Source organism: Eretmochelys imbricata, chromosome 2, assembly GCF_965152235.1.
Source record: "Eretmochelys imbricata isolate rEreImb1 chromosome 2, rEreImb1.hap1, whole genome shotgun sequence".
NCBI lineage: Eukaryota > Metazoa > Chordata > Testudines > Cheloniidae > Eretmochelys > Eretmochelys imbricata.
Genome location: NC_135573.1, coordinates 58,090,372 through 58,111,638, shown reverse-complemented (window position 1 = coordinate 58,111,638; position 21,267 = coordinate 58,090,372).

The window sequence follows — 21,267 nt, the reverse complement described above, 5'->3', positions numbered from 1 at the left end:
AGAGAGTGTTCCTCTATTTACAAACATTTTTTCTTTAAAGTTTTTTGCAAGTACTGCAAACCAGTTTTGGCTGAAAGTTTTTGTTTTATTGCATGGTGAAAGATTTTTCTGGACTACTTTCTGGTTCATGTTTTGCAGTTTGGGAATAAACCCAGGTGGGATATTTAAATTTGCTCCTAACCTAATATAGATAATGGCAGAGGCAGATATGTTCTCTAAACAAATATATACTTCTTTTCATATATTCTGTCAATGGGGCCTAAGACAGAGAGATCTGACTCAATCCTATGGCCACACAGTGCAAAATAGGAATAAGAGAATTGGAGGATTGTTATATTCCATAGAACCAAGAAACATGGTCTCTAGTGTTTAAATTGTTCATATTATTACTACTAGGATAATCTAGTAACTTTATTTTCTACATTTTCCTGATATATATATTTGCATGGGAAATGCGAATATAAAGATACTATATGATAAGAGTAACAAAATGGCAGATGAAATTCGATGTTGATAAGTGTAAAATAATGCACATAATCCCAAAGTAAGTAAGCAACAACAACAACAACAAAAATCCCAACTATATATACAAAATGATGGGGTCTAAATTAGCTGTCCCCATTTAAGAAAAATCTTGGAGTCAGTGTGGATAATTCCATGAAAACACCTGCTCAATATGCAGTGGCAGTCAAAAAAGCTAACAGAATGTTAGGAACCATTAGGAAAGGGATAGATAACAAATTGATAATAAAATACCACTGTATATAAACCCATGGTATGCCTGAATACTGAATACTGAGTGCAGTTCTGGTCGCCCCATCTTCTGTATGTTAGAATTGGAAAAGCTAAAGAGAAGGAAAACAAAAATGATTAGGTGTATGGAACAGCTTCCATATGAGAAAAGATTTAAAAAAACCCAACCCTCTGACTGTTCAGGTTAGGGGGGATATGATAGAGATCTATAAAAACATGAATGGAGTGGAGAAAGCGAATAGGGAAGTGTAATTTACTTCTTCATGTAGCACAAGAACCAGAAGTCACCCAATAAAATTAATAGGCAGCATGCTTAAAACAAACTTAAGGAAGTACTTCTTCACATGATGCACAGTCAACCTGTGGAACTCATTGCCAGGGGATGTTGTGAAGGCCAAATGTATAGGTGGGTTCAAAAAAAGAATTAGATAAGTTCATGAAGGATAGGTTCATCAATGACTAATTGCCAAGATGATCAGAGACACAACATCATGGTCCGTGTGTCCCTAAGCCTCCAACTGCCAGAAGCTGGGATGGGACAACAGGGGACAGATCACTTGATAATTGCCCTGTTCTGTTAATTCCATCTGAAGCATCTGGCACTGGCCACTGTTGGAAGACAAGATACTGGACTACAGTCTACATGGATCATTGGTCTGACCTAGCATGGCCATTCTTATAGATTAAGGGATATATTAAAAATGTTCTTCTTTATGTCAGGTTTATTGAGGAGTCTGGTTGTATACATATTACACATACACACTTTTGAAAAAAATATGGCATATATAAAGCCAGACTGCTCAATGAATCTGACAAAGCAGAAATACATTTTTAATGTGTCACTTAATATTTATACGCATGGGATGGTGTGCTGTATATTATATCTTCTTTAGTAAGAAGCTATTAAAAACTGTTAAACAAGTACACTTATAAGCAATAAGAGGTAACTCAGGATTTTATGTTAACATTAATAGAACTATGCAGAATTATGTTTTTCCAGAGGATATGCTAAAATAATAATTCAAACACACTTATTTTGAGGTTTGGGGGAAAATGTTTCAAAGTACCCTGTCTGCCTATATTAGGAAAAACTGGTGTTTTTTCAAAGAAATCCTTCAGCGTGCAAAATGTATTCACCTTGTCTAATTCAAGAGATGCAGAAAATGATTAGAGGGCATTTTAATATTTGCTGCGCATGTGACACAAGAAACTAAGCCTCAGAACATTTTCAGTGTTGATAAACGCAGCTTGGAAGAGCTTGTCAAATAAATCAAACAATTCTGGGGGCAAACCCATGTTGTTTCTAAACTAGAGTGGGTCAACGGGTGTGGTTATTCACATGGCTGAATGGTGAATGTATAGAGTAAAATTCATTTTACCACACTGGTTTCTAGAGGATTGTTTTGGCCTAGTGTTCCAATACCATGAGCCAAAACTCCGGTCACTATTTTGACAACAGAGCCAGGAAAAACAAAAAAGGCTAAGCCTGTGAAAAAGAAATGAAGATGTAGTGAAGGAAAACAGTAGTCTCTCTGCCACTGCCTTACTCAATCCATATGTGGACTTAAACACAGGAAATACCCACCATTCACCGCAATCAAGCCAGAGGCCTGTGCATCAGAAAGTGCCTTGTGGAACTAATTGGACTCTATTAAGATTGTCATTGACATGGGAAAGCATTTTAGATTTTAAATCAGAACCTTCAAAGTATATAGAAAAAGATAATACTTTTACAGTGGATACACTAATAAAAGTAAAAAGAAGCTATACTTATAGTGAATTAAAATGTTATGATATAAAACTTTTATTATGCATTTGCCTGGATTAATGATCATTTGGAAGTGTGTTTGTGTTCTTTAACTTTACATATTTGCTTTTAATCTAAAATATTTCCAACATAGGCAAAATTCACTGAGTATACTCTGGCATGACTTCAGAGTAGAAGAAAACCCAGAACTTTGCAAATTTAAAATGATAATCAACACAGTTCATGGCATATTTCATAAAGGCAACATTTAAAAAACAATTTGAAATAACGGAAGTAGAGTGAACTTTTCCAACTCACTTTATAAACGTTAATTAAAAAAAAAAAAATTACCAACCCAACAGCATTTGACCTTGCTAACAAAACTTTGGAAAAGTGTGCATTTTGGTATTTCCATGCCAGATAATTCCTTTCAATTATGCCTTTTACTCCCTTCATTCCATTGTATCATTGCATTTGGATTTGTAGCATAGTAATACATTATTAGAGCTGACAACTGTCACAGTGTTATGGTTGCCAATCAAATTCAATCTTCAGGTAATCTTCACTGATTTCTAATGTGCTGTGATCTAAAAATCTGTATCCAGTTTGTTTTCTATTCTTATCACTTTATAGATGGAGTATGCCATATTTGATCAATATAAAGAGTTTCAAAGGCATTTAAATGTATCAGATTTTATGTCAAGCTTATTGTAATACGCCGCATATTGAGAAAAGTTAATTACAAAAGCTGGATGCCTTATCACCTATTTGATGGTATGACAACACTGAATTTACATCAACTTTCATGGTCATAGATGTTGTTTTGTCTCTACATAGTTTTTGCTTAAAAAACCCTCTTCATTGTTATGGGTGATTTCTATACTAGTTCACCATTTCTTCAGTTTCAAAAACAAAGATAATTTTAATGTGACATCCTCAATTTAAACCCACCTTTCTGTTTGAATAACATTGTACCTTCTATTGTTACAACCTATCAGTTACTACACTGTAACATGTAAGATTTCTATAACAAAGAGATTAGAGAGAGGAAAAGATAGTTCAGTCTTCTGCAGTTTACTTTGTATATTTGACTACACTTTGCCTATCAGGATAAACAGTGAAACTGCCTCTATTCAATCACGGTCAGAGCTGAGCAAAATTTGGAAATTCCATCCTACAGGAACTTCTGATATTTCAACATTTTTTTTTTGTCCCACATTGGGATGAAAAATTGACATTTCAAAATATTTCATCAAACGAAAATTCCCAAAGAGTTCAAAACATTTCCTTTTGACAGTTTCTATTAAAAGATTTTGACATTCCTGAACGCAAAACCTTTGGTTTATTGAACTTCCAGAACTGCTTTGTTTCATGGCAGTCCAATATTAAACTGCATTTTCCCCTAGATGTGTGTTACCTTGTGAGAGCTGTGATTCCCTCCATTCTCCCCAGTAGGCCAAGTCCCATAAGGCATCCAGAATCATGTGACTCCCACGATGCACAACACATCTCTGACCACTGTGGGAGATGTAGCCCTCCAGGTAGGCTGGCCCATAGGAGAGAAAGGGTGCCTGAAGTACATCATCCAGCAATGCTGGAAGAAGGACAAGAGACACTGGATGTGGTTTAATTCGGCTGCAACTTTATTCTTAAATGTCTGAGAGTACCCAGTAGATCAAAGTGTACAATACAGGTAATTCCATGGTCATTTCAATATCTACCTGGGGGACTTCCATCAGCCCTCACCCTTATCCTTATCCATCCTGGTCCCCAGCCAACCTGCTACTAGGGCCTCACCATCCCCTCCCCCGCACCCTTGTATGAGGGTTAAAGGAGAAGAGCTATAAAGAGGTAGGGCTGGCTTCCTGGCATACCTGTTATAGGACCCCCAACCCCAACCCCATGTTTCCACTCCTTTAAACAATACCTCCTTTAAATTCTTTACCAATCCATTTTGTCTGATCACTGTATCCCTTCCCTATGGAGAACCTGCACTGGACATCTGCCCTGCATTTACTTAATGAGTTATGACAACATAGCCTAACTCCCGTTTTGTGTTTGCATCTAAGCCCCCCTGAACATGCTGTGGTGAAGGCCACTCCCCCGCCACCCCATTGTCCTTGGCCAATCTGGAGGTGAGGGAAAAATTGATCCCCAGCCCCCCAAGAAAGGAGTGACTGGGGCACTGCTGACAGTGGACCCTGACAAAACCCCAGTATTTCACCACTTCCATGGGTGGGAGGGTGGATGTGGAGTGGCGTCACCTGGTTCAGGAGGGCTTTTCCTGCACTAGCATTGACCTATGTAGTCCCCCCGCCCCCAATCTCTTCTGGTCTCCTGGTAGGGGGGGAAGGGAGATGAGTCAGCATCCCCACCCTGACCTGATACAGGAGGGGGTTCGGGGTACTGGCTCCAGCTTGGCAGCTCTTACCTCAGGCAGCTCCCAGTCAGTGACACAGCAGGGCTAAGGCAGGCTTCCTGCCTGCCTTGGCTCTGCATGGCTCCTGCAGGCGGCCAGCATGTCTGGCTCCTAGATGCAGGGACCAGGGGGCTCTGTGAGCTGCTTGCAGGTGCCGCCCCCACAGCTCCCATTGGCCACGCATGGTTCCTGGCCAATGGGAGCTGCAGAGCTGGCACTTGGGGTAGTGCCAGCACATGGAGCCTCCCTGGCCCCTGTGCCTAGGATCGGACATGCTGGCTGCTTCCGGGAGCCGCATGGAGCCAGGGCGGGCAGGGAGCCTGCCTTAGCCCTGTTGCGCTGCTGACTGGACTTTTAATGGCCCGGTCAGTGGTGCTGACTGGAGCTGCCAGGGTCTCTTTTTGACAGGGCATTCCGGTTGAAAATCAGATGCCTGGCAAACCTATAGAGGTGGCCTTTGTGTCAAGGCTGTAGTTTTTTTGCATCTTCCTAACTCTGGCCGATTATAAACCTTTGAAAAATTGCAGTTTGCACATGGTCAGTAGAGACTTGCTAAAGTTAACTTAATTCCCCAAAGAATCCATCGGCAGTGAGCATGCTGCAGCCTGGAGCTGAGAAGGACTTTCTTTGCAATGGAAGTGCCTAACTGCTCCAAGCCATGGCAGGTCTGGATACCAGAAGTGAGAACAGGGGGCCAGTATCGCCTGTGTACTCAGTGACCTCTCTGCTCAGCCCTTACAGCAGGAAGTAAGAATACAGAGGGGACAAGAGCTGGATGCAGGACAGGACCAGGCAGTGGGAGGAGATTGGGACAGGAGACTGGGGCAGGGGAAACTGGGACAGGGAGGGGACTGGGATGAAATACCAGTGGAATGGAGTCTAGGACTGGCTATGTGTGAAGAATAGGACTGGGACAAGGAGCCAGTACTTGGGGAAGAGACAGGACTGAGACAAGGACAGATTTAAAGGGACGAGGTAGAAGAGGATGATAACCTACTACTGCTATCAGTTACTCTATTAATTCAAGTGGCTACCTTAATTTTGACATTTCATAACTTTTGAGTGCTTGACTTTACAATCTTAGTACTGCTCTTTTAGCAAGGTTTGTGTGTAATTATGTCAGATATGATGATTTGTTGCAAATATTACTCAACTTGGATTGTAAGAGTAGACAACAATTATTGTTTTAATAGAAAAGGGGGCAAAGCAGATGGACATCATACCAAAAGGACTGAAGGTAAAAAATCCATTACAATCTACATACCACACAGACTATGCTGACAGCTTGTGCCACACGCTCTCAAAGAAACTGCGGAACCACCTGATCAACATCCTCTACAGCAAACAGGGAAAGATTAAGAATGAGCTCTCAAAACTGGATACTCTCATTAAAAAACCAACCCTCCACACAAACTTCCTCACAGCTGGACTTTACAAAAACTAGACAAGCCATTTATAACACACACTTTGCTACTCTAAAAAAGAAAAAGGACACTAAACTATCTAAATTACTACATGCCATAAGGGGCCACAACAGTGGTTCCCTTAACCCACCCAGCAATATTGTTAACCTATCCAACTATACTCTTAGCCCAGCAGAAGAATCTGTCCTATCTCAGGGCCTCTCCTTCTGCCCCTCCACCCCCATGAACATGATACAGTTCTGTGGTGACTGAGAATTCTATTTTCGATGTCTCCGACTCAAGGAATATTTCCAACACACCTCTGAACAACATACTAACCCACAGAGAGCTTCCTACCAAGACTACAAAAAGAAGGATTCTGGGTGGACTCCTCTTGAAGGTCGAAACAACAGACTGGACTTCTACATAGAGTGCTTCTGCCGACGTGCATGGGCTGAAATTGTGGAAAAGCAGCATCACTTCCCCCATAACCTCAGCTGTGCAGAACACAATGCCATCCGCAGCCTCAGAAATGACTCTGACATCATAATAAAAAGGCTGACAAAGGAGGTGCTGTCGTCATCATGAATAGGTCGGATATGAACAAGCGGCTGCTAGGCAACTCTCCAACACCACTTTCTACAAGCCATTACCCTCTGATCCCACTGAGGGTTACCAAAAGAAACTACACCATTTGCTCAAGAAACTCCCTGAAAAAGCACAAGAACGAATCCGCACAGACACACCCCTGGAACCCTGACCTGGGATATTCTATCTACTACCCAAGATCCATAAACCTGGAAATCCTGGGCACCCCATCATCTGAGGCATTGGCACCCTGACAGCAGGATTGTCTGGCTATGTAGACGCCCTCCTCAGGCCCTATGTTACCAGCACTCGCAGCTATCTTCGAGACACCACTGACTTCCTGAGGAAACTACAATCCATCGGTGATCTTCCTGAAAACACCATCCTGGCCACTATGGATGTAGAAGCCCTCTACACCAACATTCCACACAAAGATGGACTACAAGCCGTTAGAAACAGTATCCCCGATAATGTCACAGCAAACCTGGTGGCTGAACTTTGTGACTTTGTCCTCACCCATAACTACTGCACATTTGGGGACAATGTATACCTTCAAATCAGCGGCACTGCTATGGGTACCCACATGGCCCCACAGTATGCCAACATTTATATGGCTGACTTAGAACAGCGCTTCCTCCGCTCTCGTCCCCTAATGCCCCTCCTCTACTTGCGCTACATTGATGACATCTTCATCATCCGGACCCATGGAAAAGAAGCCCTTGAGGAATTCCACCATGATTTCAACAATTTCCATCCCACCATCAACCTCAGCCTGGACCAGTCCACACAAGAGATCCCCTTCCTGGACACTATGGTGCTAAAAAGCGATGGTCACATAAACACCACCCTATACTGGAAACCTACTGACCGCTATTCCTACCTATATGCCTCCAGCTTTCATCCAGACCACACCACACGAGCCATTGTCTACAGCCAAGCTCTACGATACAATCACATTTGCTCCAACCCCTCAGACAGAGACAAACACCTACAAGATCTCTATCAAGCATTCTTACAACTACAATACTCACCTGCGGAAGTGAAGAAACAGATTGACAGAGCCAGAAGAGTTCCCAGAAGTCACCTACTACAGGACAGGCCCAACAAAGAAAATCACAGAACGCCACTAGCCATCACTTTCAGCCCCCAACTAAAACCTCTCCAATGCATCATCAAGGATCTACTGCCTATCCTGAAGGACAACCCATCACTCTAACAGATCTTGGGAGACAGGCCAGTCCTTGCTTACAGACGGCCCCCCAACCTGAAGCAAATACTCACCAGCAACCACACATCATACAACAGAACCACTAACCCAGGAACCTATCCTTGCAACAAAGCCTGTTGCCAACTGTGTCCACATATCTATTCAGGGGACACCATCATAGGGCCTAATTCCATCAGCCACACCATCAGAGGCTCGTTCACCTGCACATCTACCAATGTGATATATGCCATCATGTGCCAGCAATGCCCCTCTGCCATCTACATTGGACAAACTGGACAGTCTCTACGTAAAAGAATAAATGGACACAAATCAGACATCAAGAATTATAACATTCAAAAACCAGTCGGAGAACACTTCAATCTCTTTGTTCACCCGATTACACATCTAAAAGTTGCAAGTCTTCAACAACAAAACTTCAAAAACAGACTCCAACGAGAGACTGCTGAATTGGAATTAATTTGCAAACTGAATACAATTAACTTAGGCTTGAATAGAAACTGGGAGTGGATGTGTCATTACACAAAGTAAACTATTTATTTACTTATAAATAGTTTATTCCCCCCCACCCCCACCCCCCACTGTTCCTCAGACGTTCTTGTCAACTGCTGGAAATGGCCCACCTTGATTATCACTACAAAAGGTTTCCCCCCACTCCACCCCCCCACCCTCCCCCCCCCGGCTCTCCTGCTGCTAATAGCTCACCTTAAGTGATCACTCTTGTTACAGTGTGTATGGTAACACCCGTTGTTTCATGTTCTCTGTGTATATAAATCTCCACTGAATGCATCCAATGAAGTGAGCTGTAGCTCATGAAAGCTTATGCTCAAACAAATTTGTTCGTCTCTAAGGTGCCACAAGTACTCCTTTTCTTTTTTCAAAGTGCATTTAGAATACCATAATGCATATAATATATGCAGAAAAACAAATCAATACATAATAAAGAGGATACAAAACATTTATTTCTCTTCAACTATGGTAAGCTGTCCACCCTCCATAGATACGATTCCTAGAACTTATTCAATGCAATATAGTGCGTGCATGTGTATATATAATGTAAAAAGTTGTTGTGTACATGTTAGAAACCTTTCCTCTCCCCCAGCCCCATTTTCGTCAGAACAAAGTAAATGAAAGGAAAAATAAAAAGAGTCTTGGTCTATTGACAATTGACTAAGTAACAGATACGTTGTAATTCATTAAAAAAAATCAAAGCACTTTGGGCATTACCTTTATGTTGTTTACTTCCATATTATTAACTTTGGAGTGACAATGAGTAAAAATCATCCCTTAGGCCAGGGTACAATAGAATTAGATTTTTAAATCATTTGTGTTTCTCTCATTAATATACACAATAGGCTGATCTTTGTGATAAAGGAGGTGAAGTTCAATGGCTTTTGCAGATAAACATCAGATGCCATCACCCATTTTAAACTTTTTTAGGGAAGGCCACATTTCCACTTATCAGTTTGTGTTAGCTTTTTGAAATACAGAGGTTGTAAAAAGTAATTCTGTACACACAAAAATGATACTGTTTGAAGGCAATGCAGGGGAAAACCAGAGGTGATATGCAAAGGCCAGGAGGAGAAAAAAAGATACAGTGGATTTGAGGAGGAGAAGAAACACAAACTGGAAACAGATGCAGTCCTACAGGTGAGGATATTCCCCCTGGTGATGCAGAATGTGCCAATTACATCCTGGACAAAATAATAAATAATGTTATCTTAAAATTGAATTACTATATGAAGGCCATAATCTACCTCCCACTGACATCAGTGAGCGTTCTACTGTGGATGGAGGTCAATTTGTAGCCCAGAATTTTTACTCCAGTCCACAGACCATAATTAAACATGGAATTTAGCCATATCCACCCAATAAATTTGAGATCTCTGCTGTAGTTTGTTTAATTTTTCTTTATGTATCAGATTTATTGCCTGTTGTATCCGGGCTACTGCCCTCTTACTGAATTTACATTAGTATAAATTGGGGTTTGTTAGCATTGGTTTTTGATCATTTATCCTGATTATGCCAAAATTTCAAGGGAAAAAATCAATTCCATTCTCATTGCAGTGGTTGTGAATACATATAATAAATTACCTCAAGAACATGTGTGAGAGTATATTTTGGGAACATAACTTCTGGGTCAAATCCTGCTTGCCATATGTCTGTAAAAATGTCAGTGACTTCAGTGAAGCAGAATTCTGTTTAGCTATACTTAGACACCCGTGACATTCTGTACCTCAGAGTAGCATCCTGGAACCCCCATATTCACCACTGTCATATAATTATGCTGTTTAGTACAAAGTATGCCTTTTGAAGTATCATTCTAAAAGTCTTGATCTGTTGAACATGAATATCCTGTTGGATTGTATGTGCTGTCATTATATGAGAGGTTATGAAGTATTACTGTATATGTTACTCACATATGTTGTGAGGTTGGAAACACCCACAACCAGCCTTTCAGGTACAACAATGGCGTAGCCAGACATGCTGACGGCCCATTAAAGGGAATCCACTCTCCCATCAGCCATCCCAGCAGACTTCTCAGAGAGAGCATGTAGATAATGGAGGCTGCTTGATCAATGGGGGCAGATCCCCATGTCACAAGCATAGATCTTTCCAGCAAGCTGGAAGAAACTATTAAAGAAGGGAAGTGACATTATCACTTGGCCTCACTCCCCCACACAACTCAACACCTGGAAACACATCTGGAGGACAAAGACTTTGAACTGGGGGAGGGTGGTCTTAGGCTGGGAAAGAGTCCCAGCCTGTGTATTGAGGATCTGTAATCTACTTGTACCATCTGTCAGGGTGAGATGCCGTTTGATACAAATCCTGTTTAGTTTGTAGAACTCAGATTGCAAATTTATTTTTATTACTTAAGTAACCAACTTTGATCTCCACTCTTGCTACTTATAATCACTTAAAAATCTATTTTTCTGTAGTTAATAAACCCATTTTATAATTTACCTAAAACAGTGGGTTTTTGTTGAAGTGCTTAGGAAATCTCAGCTCAGTTTACAAAAGCTAGTATGTGTCTTCTCCACATCAAGGGAGGGGTGGACTGGGTAATGAACTTACATTGGCCAGGCTTCTGACCAGTGCAAGATGGTACAGTTCTGGGGTGCAAGGCTGGGGAGCGGGGAGGAAGGGGGAGAAATTGGCTGGAGCCTTCCTATTGATGGTTCATGAGTGGCTGAGGGATCATTCCTGTAACTCAGTTGGGTGTGTACCTGCCTGTGGATGTCTGTGTAAGTGCAGTGCTTACAAGAGGTTTGTGGCTTGACACAGCAACACAGTGTGAGAGGGATACCTCAGGATGGTGGATCAGAGGGCTCTGTGGTCCCCCAGTCCAGATTGTATCCAGGGACCCCAGCATAACACCAATCTGACCAATAAAGTTATTTGAGTCAAAGAGGAAAATGGTTTTATAATTCTAAACATTGTAAATATCTTTCAACGACACACACTGAAGAAAATGGCACAAATTAACATTTTACAAAATGTCAGTTTTCCATCAAAGAGAAGATGGGTGTGGTAATATCTTTTACTGGACCAAAACTTCTGTTTGTGGAAGAGACAAGCTTTCAAGCTACACAGAGCTCTTCTTCAGTTTTCTGTCAGTAATTATTGTGAGATCTTAATTATAATTAAGATACATAGCTAATCTGAGTAGTAGTTGTTCATTAGAATTTAACAGTTTGTCAAAGGAAGACACTAGATCATTAGACATTTTTGTAAATCTCCCTACTTCTCTGTGGGATGTATAGTAATTTGAGTGTCTGGCGTAATCTCTTCCTGAACAATATGAACCTGGGGCAGCTTTATTTTATGCATGCTATCAGACACTTTTCCAGTAGCACTACATTAATATATCTCCATCCTACACTTAATATGAACCCTTTCATGTAGGCCAATTCCCTTCCCTCCTTGCCATGCAGTTCTGCTTCCTTCCACCTCAGGTTACATCCACTAAAACTATCTCAGCATCCTTTGGAGATGCATTTTATGTCTCAGCCACCATTCATTGGCTTGGTGATTTGCAGCCCAGTTACACATTAGCTCAGATTCCATAGTGATGGGCACAATATAAGAACCTAAATAGAACAGCTCAGATATAAATTTGGCTCATTGCATTTTCATTAAAATTCAGTGGCAGAATATTAACATTGGGGAAGAAAATACTCTCAAAGATAATAAGAGTTCAGTACTAGAGTCAGTCTATGGGATATATATTTGTTACTTGATGTCCATAGCAATCTTAAGATCTTCACATTGAACTGTATGTGGCGGGATGCACTCACTCCACACTGGATGGGGAAGGGTTAATTCCTCACTATTGAAGAGGTTGAAGAGGTCATGCCCCCATGGCCCTACTGGGCATGCACCAAGTGTAGTGCTACTATAAAAGGGAGCAGACCAGCTCATCCTGTAGAAGAAGGATGTATGCTGCAGGCTTCAGCTCAGGAGCTGCTAAGACTCACGCAGAAGCCCAGGTACCATAGGAAACCACTTGGAGGTCAGAGCCCCATGAAGCAGCACAACCCAAGGAGACCAGAGACCCAGAAGACATCTAGATCAAGATGGCAGGTGTCACGGTCAGAAGTAGCCCAGGGACTAGCCATTGTCCCTAGAGCAGTCAGCATGTTTTGGGTGGATCCCGTCAGACTAAGTGGAGAGCCCAATCGCCACTACCAGGGCCCTGGGCTGGGACTTGGTGAAGCAGGGAGAGCCTGGGTCCTCCTACCTTGGCCACTACCTAACCATGGCATGTAACCCAAGCCCCACTCTGGCTAATAGGCCATACTGCCCTGCAGATTAGGGTGAACCTATTGACTCTGGCTACTAGGCCTTCCTGCCCTGCAGATCAGGGCAAACCTATGGACTTCAGCCACTAGGCCTTCCTGCCACGTGGATCTGGATGAACTTATTGACTCTGGCCCCTAGGCCTTGTTGCCCTGCAGCTAAGGGCAATCCTATTGGCTCAGGCCACTGAGCCTCACCACCCTGCTGACAAGGGGAACCCTATTGATTTTATCCACTAGGCCTCAGTGTCTTGAGACAGAGGACAGTTTGAAGGTGGGGTACACTGGATGGGCACTCCCCTTCCTGTCACATTGTAGTAGAAATTTTCACTTAATTATACCTGTGTTGGGCTAACATTTAAAGCAACTCTGTGAACACAGAATGCTTGAGTGAAATCCTGATGCCACGAAAATTAGTGGCAAAAGGGGCAGGATTTCACTCAAACATTCTGTGTTCACAGAGTTACTTTAAATGTTAGCCTGACACAAATACTTAATTGAGAATTTCTATTACAGGTAAGTGTGACAATCTTAAGATGGCAATGGACATCAAGTAATAAATAGAAATCAGAGTCTTGGGACAATGTGCCAGTAAAGATATAGGACAAGATTCTCACATCCATTTACACCCAGTAACATCTTTAAAATTCTCTGGAGCTGTCCCCATCCACACTAGCTCAGGATCTGGCTGATCATAATAATCTACACAGTGGGAAGTTTTTTAACCCCACATGTGACTTTCACTTGCCTGGTGTTTATCCTTTTTTGACATCATAAACACTGTCAAGCTGAAGCGCTGTACATGCACACATTCCTAGTTCAACACCATTTAGTTGTCAAAGGAAACCATACAGGATGCCAACACTTACTGTGGGATAAATATATATATAAGAATAATTAAGTGTATGGCTGTTTGTGGCTTTACAAGAAATATGATTAAGAATTATGTGACCTATAAGGTAAAGACACGGAAAAATCCAAACATTAAAAAAAATGCCAATATGTGGGTCTTTAAATAACATTTTTTTCAGGAAATTGAGTCCCATGTTTATGTACTTCGGTACTTAGATGATTTATCATTTCTCAGCAAATGGTAATATTTGATATTCTAGTTATGGTTCTTTCCCTAAAGGCATTGAATTGAAATAAGTACTGTGGTATTTCCACACCAATGTATCTAACATTAGTTACTTTATAGGGTCATTGGATCATGCCATTCATGCTCTTCTGTGCAGAATGTGTGCACTACTTGAAAAAATCTCTCTAGTTTTATCCATGTATTTTAAGCAGTGTGGGGTCATAAAGTTGACCAGCTCTTGGTATACCCGTCACTCTAAATTAAAACAATAAATTATAAGTCAATGTCTCAGGTAAACTAAAAAAAAATAATTTGGTGGTATTGGAAATGTTCACTGAGGACTTGACTTCACATTTCTCTATTCCTATAGCTCCTGTTGTTTTCAGTGGGCATTTCAAGTGTGTAAGGAATACACAACTGGCATGGGGCATTTTTCCCAGTGGCCTCCCCTCTCATGAGAACAGTAACAGCTACCAGAAGGAGCTTGGAGGGGGCAAGCTATAGAGATTTCCCCAACTTCTTTCTGAAAGCAGCCACGTTTAGCTGCAGCTGAAGAAACAAGGGTTAACATCTCCCCACCTCCCACTGGGCATAGAGAGAGACCTGTCCAGGGCAGTGGACGCAGCAGCTCCCCTTTCTCCTTTCACACTTAGGAAATGTTTACATGGGATGGAGTGTTAAAAGTCCTAGAGCTTCAGGGCATCTTCCTCAAAGTGGCCTACATGCAGGAGGGCTAGGAGCCTGGCTATGCTCCCTACTATTTGGGGACTGTGATGGGGGACTCTTACCTCTTGAGTGTTTCCTGCAGCTCTGCCTGGTACTACAGGCATTCTATTGCCCTGGCACCCCCTGTAGGTTATCAGTGGCTCAGTGCTCTGGCTAAGTCACACAGTCAAAATGAATGAACCCCTTCTGGGGTAGCAACGAGTTTAACAGGCTGTCAGCCGTCACCGGGGTTTTCAGCCTTGTCTCTGGGCCATTTAAATCCCACCCATCACTCAGGCTTCTAAAGGTGCCTTGTACCCATCTTGGAGCTTAGGCCATTTTGCCAGGTGGGAGAACCCAGGCCCACCCAGGGACCTATAAACAGCAGCCACATACCCCTTCCTTTAACTGGTTGCTGCAACATTCCCTGGGCCTCTTCCCACTTGGTCTCTTTACCTTCGCCCATTACCTTAAGGCTAGAGTTCTCGGGTCCTCTTGATCCCAGTTTTAGCAAATGCAGCCCACCAAGCTCCTTCAGCCAGAGCAGAACCCCCTTCTTTGGACCTCTGACTCCAGCATGGAGCTAACCAGCTAACACCATGCAGCTTCTTTTAGCTGAGCCTGCTGGACTCTGATAGGCTGCTTCCATGAAGCCTCTCTAGGCAGGCCTGGAGGACGCACCTTTGCTTCTCCTTCCTGGAATGGGGTGTAGGAGGACCATAGAGCCACCAGCAGTGGGCCTTGAAGGGTCAGGAACACACGTCACAGGGAACTCGGACTGAGCATATCACAATGGCCCCTTGCCTACTGTACACTTGTGGTGGATTCCTTTTTCACCTGGGGTGGGTTCAAATGAACTAGGGCTCTCTGTGATGTCTTGGGGTTGGTGCCCTTTGCTGTATGACCTAAGAAGCAATGTTCAGTTTTCTCTCCATAACCATCCCCAGACATATGCTATACTTGTTATGGGGAAGAGATTAAATCTAGGGGGTGGCAGTAGAATTGGTCATGTCCAGAATTTGTGAAGGGACTCCGCCTGCATCTCCATCTACTATCTTTTCTCCCTATTCCTTTTCATTTCACTTCCAGGCTCCTTGAATATGCAGGCCACCCCTGCTGACTCAGCTTCCTCTTCTCTGAACTCCGGCTCCCTCCTGCATGAGTCCACCATGACTGCTTTCATTGAATGCAGTAATGACCTGCCTTTGAATGATTTCCTGCTTCTTCTCCATCAATGTCCTTCTCAATTTATCTGCTACTTTTGACACTATTGATTGCTTCCTCCTTGGCTTTTTCCGGCTATGACTGTTTTGGGGGCTATGCTCAGTTAATTCTTTTCTTACATTCCCTTCTCCTTAAGAAGTTTCTCTGCTGCTTTCTTTCAGTGTCCTTCAGGGCTCTTTTCTCTCCCTTTCCATCTTCTTTCTTGGCAACCTGATTCATTCTCTTGGCTTCATTGATCATATCTATGTTGATCACAAAACCAGAGAAATGTAGGGCTGGAAGGAATCTCAAGCAGGCATCAAATCAAGCCCCCACTCTGAGGCAGGACCAAATATACTTAGACTATCTTTGATGGCTGTTTGTCCCACCTGTTCTCAAAAACCTCCAATGACGGGGATTCCACAGCCTCCCTTGGAAGCCTATTTCAGCCCTTAACTACCCTTACAGTTAGCAAGTTTTTCCTAATATCTAACCTAAACCTCTCTTGCTGCAGATTAAGCCCATTACTTTTTGTCCTACTTTCAGTGGACATGGAGAACAAGTGATCACCATCCTCTTTATACCAGCCCTTAATATATTTGAAGAGCCCTTATCTTATTTGTTATAAGGTTCCCCACTCAGTCTTCTTTTCTCAAGACTAAACAGGCTGAGTTTTTTTTAAAACTTTTCCTCATAGATCAGGTTTTCTAAACCTTTTCTCAGTTTTGCTGCTCTCCTTAGGACTCTTTCCGATTTATCCACATATTTCCTAAAGTTTTGCTGAGGCCTCACCAGTGCTGAGCTGAGTGGGACAGTTACCTCCCACGTCTTACATACCACACTCCTGTTCATACACCCCAGACTGATATCCGCCTTTTTCACAATGGCATGACATTATTGACTCATACTCAGCTTGTGATCCACTGTAAATTCCTTTTGAGGACTGCTGCCACTTCGTCAATTATTTCCCACCTTGTAGCTGTGCACCTGATTTTTCCCATCCTACACGTAGCACTTTGCACTTGTATTTATTGAATTTCATCTTGTTGATTTCAAACCAATTCTCTAATCTGTCACAGTTGTTATGAATTCTAATCCTGACCTCCAAAGTGCTTGGAACCCCTCCTAGCCTGTGTCATCTAGAAATTTTATATATATACTCTCCACTCCGTTATCTAAGTCATTAATAAAAATTTTGAATAGTTCTGAACCAGGACTGACCTCTGTGGAACCCCACTAGATATGCCCTCCCAGTTTGACAGCAAACCCCCGATAACTACTTTTTGAGTATGGTCTTTCAACCAGTTGTGCAGCCACCTAACAGTAATATCATCTAGACCATGTTTCCCTGATGACTACTAGGTCTACGTATCCATCCCTGCCAACATCCTTCTCTCTGGCCTCCTGGGTTCTCACATTACATCCCTCAAGTCTATCCAACATGCTGTTGCCAAAATTTTCTGATCAGCTTTAATTATGATTTTCTCATTATTTAAATGAGAAAGTGACAACATGTGGTTCTCCTATCACAATCCTATGAAGGAGATATTTTTATTTCTGGATATTTACCAGATAACGGAGATAAACCTATCCTTAAACTGCTTGCAAAAATGTTGACAATGACAGAGAAATTGTTCAGTCATTTAGCAATACCATGAAATTCCCCTAAACTAGACTCTGTGTATATTCAGATACACATACTCTATCATTATGATACTCTTATTTACCCAGCCACATTTATACTAAACCATATCATTTAAGTGCAACAAGCTGATAAATACGCACAGCTTTAAAATAAATACTCTTAATCCTAAAATTTACCAGTGCTTTTTTTATTTTTTAAATGAAAAATAAAATGTAGTTCTTAAACAGTTTGGCCTCTAACATATGTTTTTCAAAACCATATCATTTTAAATCACTTTTAATTATGTTTTGCGTGGGTGGTGGGGATAAAGTCAAGAATATCCACTCATGCATTGGAATGGATCCTTTATTTGGACTGGCAGGAAAGAAGACACTTGGGATCCTTCTGCTATCTGCGTGTCTGAGTGTGTGTGATCTCCATTTTTAATAGCAATCTTAGTCAGGAGATTTGTGGGGGTGGAACTGAATAACTTCACTGATAGGGGAGCTTTCAAAATATGAATACCATTCATGCCGTATAGGGGAGGGTGAGTAGTGGGCAGGGGGACCCACAGTAAATAACAAACAGCTGGAAGAAAGCAAGGAAGGACAGAATAATGTGGCCGATGCACTGCTTTTCTGCAAATGCAGCACCCCAGTCTCTCTGGCCAATTTCATTGTTATTCAGGAAGTCAGACTAGATTATCAGAGTAGTCTCTTCTGTCTGTAGAATCTGTGAATCTCTGTCTGAAAACCACACTAATGTATATGTCTGCCAACATTTGCTCCAGTTGCATTTGCTAGGTACATATGGACAATATGAGAGGGACAGGATGTTGTGTAAAGTGCCCTCTTCTGGCGTTAGGGAGAGGAAAGAGGAAGCCTAAAAAGAAGAGACCATGGATGAAAAAAGGAGGACAAAACTGGAATAGAGCCTTTAGTTTTGCTGTGATTAAGGTACACAAAAGTATGTTGCTTTTTACATAGTATTTAATCCTTTGGGCCATTACCAGAAACAATAATTCTTTTGTTTGACTGGAAAGGCTGCTATTTTCAGCTGCCAAAAATCTGTGCTTTTCTTTTAAAAATACCCAAAGCACTGAAAAGAGTAAATGTTCTGGTTTGCTTTAAAGTTTATGGTGGAGCCTATGGAAGGACACAGGGAGTTTATAAGCTAAAGTGGCCCTTATTTTCTGTGTATAAAACTATAATAAATGTCCATAATAGTATTTGCCTCTTTTTCTTCTTAGTAAAATGATAACATTCTTATTTCAAAGAATGAACTTAGAGTATCTGACGTCTAATGGAAAGCTTTTAAAAACACATTATGGGCTAAATTCTGGCTAGCTATGTAATATGTGCCCACCATAAAAAACAGCACAAAATCCACTCTACAGCTGTTACATACAATGGGAGAAGCTGAATCTATTGTGTCCCCTCTGAAAAGCTGAAAACAGAGCTTTTCACAGACCTCCATTAACCCAGAATGTAACATGGGAAAATATAACTGAAGATCTGCAAGCCATCAGGGTGGTGGTTTGCGGTGCTATGCATACATTGACACCTGCCCCAAGTCATGGTCCCTGAGCATCTCTATGCATCTCTATGCATTTTAGTATGCATGAAGAGTGCTCTCAACTCCTACAAACTTCACTGGGTATTGCAGATTTTTAGCAGTACTTCTGAGGTTTTGACACACTGTGCAGATGGACTTTTCACGGGGATCCTTTTCCGTCAGGATACAGAATCACTTTCCTACTTACATGTGTCTGCGTAGGAGTGGATTGGGAATAGAAGGTATATGTCAATATCTATAGATATGCAGAACTTGAGTAGCTTTGTCAATACATGTACCATGTTTTCCAGTAATTATCTTCATTTTAAAGAAAAATTAAGAACAGCCATACTGGGTCAGACTAATAGACCATCTAGCAGTATCCTGAGTAGTATCCTGTCTTCTGAGAGTGGCCCGTGCTAGATTCATCAGAGGGAATGAACAAAACAAGGCAATTGCAAATGATTCATCCCTTATCAAGTCCCAGCTTCTGGCAGTTGTCGGTATTAGGGATACCTGGACCAGGGTGTTGCGTCCCTGACCATCTTGGTTAATAGTCAATGATGGACCTATCCTCCATGAACGTATCTCGTTCTTTTTTTATATACCTTTGGTCTTCACAACATCCCCTGGCAATGAGTTCCACAGGTTGACAGTGTATCATGTGAAGTACTTCCTTTTGTTTGTTTAAAATCTGCTGCCTATTAACTTCATCGAGTGACCTCTAGTTCTTGTGTTATGTGTAAGGCTACATTTTATTCACGGGTATTTTTAGTAAAAGTCACAGGCAGTAAATAAAAATTCACAGCCCGTGAACTGTCCTGACTTTTACTATATACCCCTGACTAAAACTTGGGGGACAGCTCAGGGAATGCCGTGAGTGCTGGGGATGCTGTGGGTGCTTGGGATGGGTGTGGCCCAGGGAGCACCATGGGTATTCAGGGTGGGCGTGGCCCTGGGAGTGTGGCCGAAGGGGGCGCTGTGGGTGCTCGGGGGGGGGGGCATGGCCGGGGGGGCACCACGGATGCTGATGGGGGAGGGTTGGCATGGCTGGGGCAGACTCCCTATCTAGCTCCTGAGCTCCACATGCTGCCTCCACTTCACTCCGCCCCGCCCCAAGCCCAAGTTCTGCAGCTTCCATTGGCTGGGAACTGTGGCCAATGGGAGCTGCAGGGGCAGAGCCTGCGGGCAGAGGCAGCATGTGGATCTGGGAGCTGAGGGAGGGGAGTTCCTGTCACCCTTCCGGGGAGACCCCCCCAGCTAAGCACCACCCCGCACCCCAAACCCCGGTTCTGAGCCCCAGCTCTTGCTGCTGGGGGCTGCGTGGGGGGAGAAGAGAGAGGAGCAAGGGGGGAGAGAGAGGAGCAAGACTGCCCCAGCAGCAGCCAGTGCAACTGGTCCAGGGGCTGCCTGGGCTGCTCAGGCAGCCCCCGGGCCAGGCACACCAGCTGCTGCAGAGGTCACGGAAAGTCATAGAATCCGTGACCTCTGTGACAAACATGGAGCCTTAGTTATGTGAAGGGCTAATAATCTCTATCATAGTCCCCCTTAGCGGTCTCTTTTCTAAACTGAACAGTCCCAGTCTTTTTTTAATTTCTCCTTGTATAGAAGTTGTACCATACCCCCTAGTCATTTCTGTTGCCCTTCTCTGTACCTTTTCCAATTCTAATATATCTTTTTTTGAGATGGGGCCACCAGAAGAGCTTGCAGTATTCCAGGTGTGGGTGTACCACAGATTTATATAGTGGCATTATGATATTTTCTGTCTTACTATCTATCCCTTTCCTAATGGTTCCTAACGTTCTGTTCATTTTTTTTTTGAGTGATGCTACACAGTGAATGGATATTTTCAGAGTAGTATCCACAATGACTCCAAGTTCTCTCTCTTGAGTGGTAACAGCTAATTTAGACCCCATCATTTTGTACGTATTGTTGGGATTATTTATTTTGAACATGCAGTACCTTGGATTTATCAGCACTGAATTTCATACGTCAATTTGTTGCCCAGTCACGCAGTTTAGTGAGATCCCTTAGTGGTTCACAGCTGACTGTGAAGAGTTACAATCTTGTGTAATCTTGTATTGTTTGCAAATTTTGCCACCTCACTCTTCACCCCCTTTAACAGTTCACTTATGAATATGTTGATCAGTACATGTCCCAGTACAG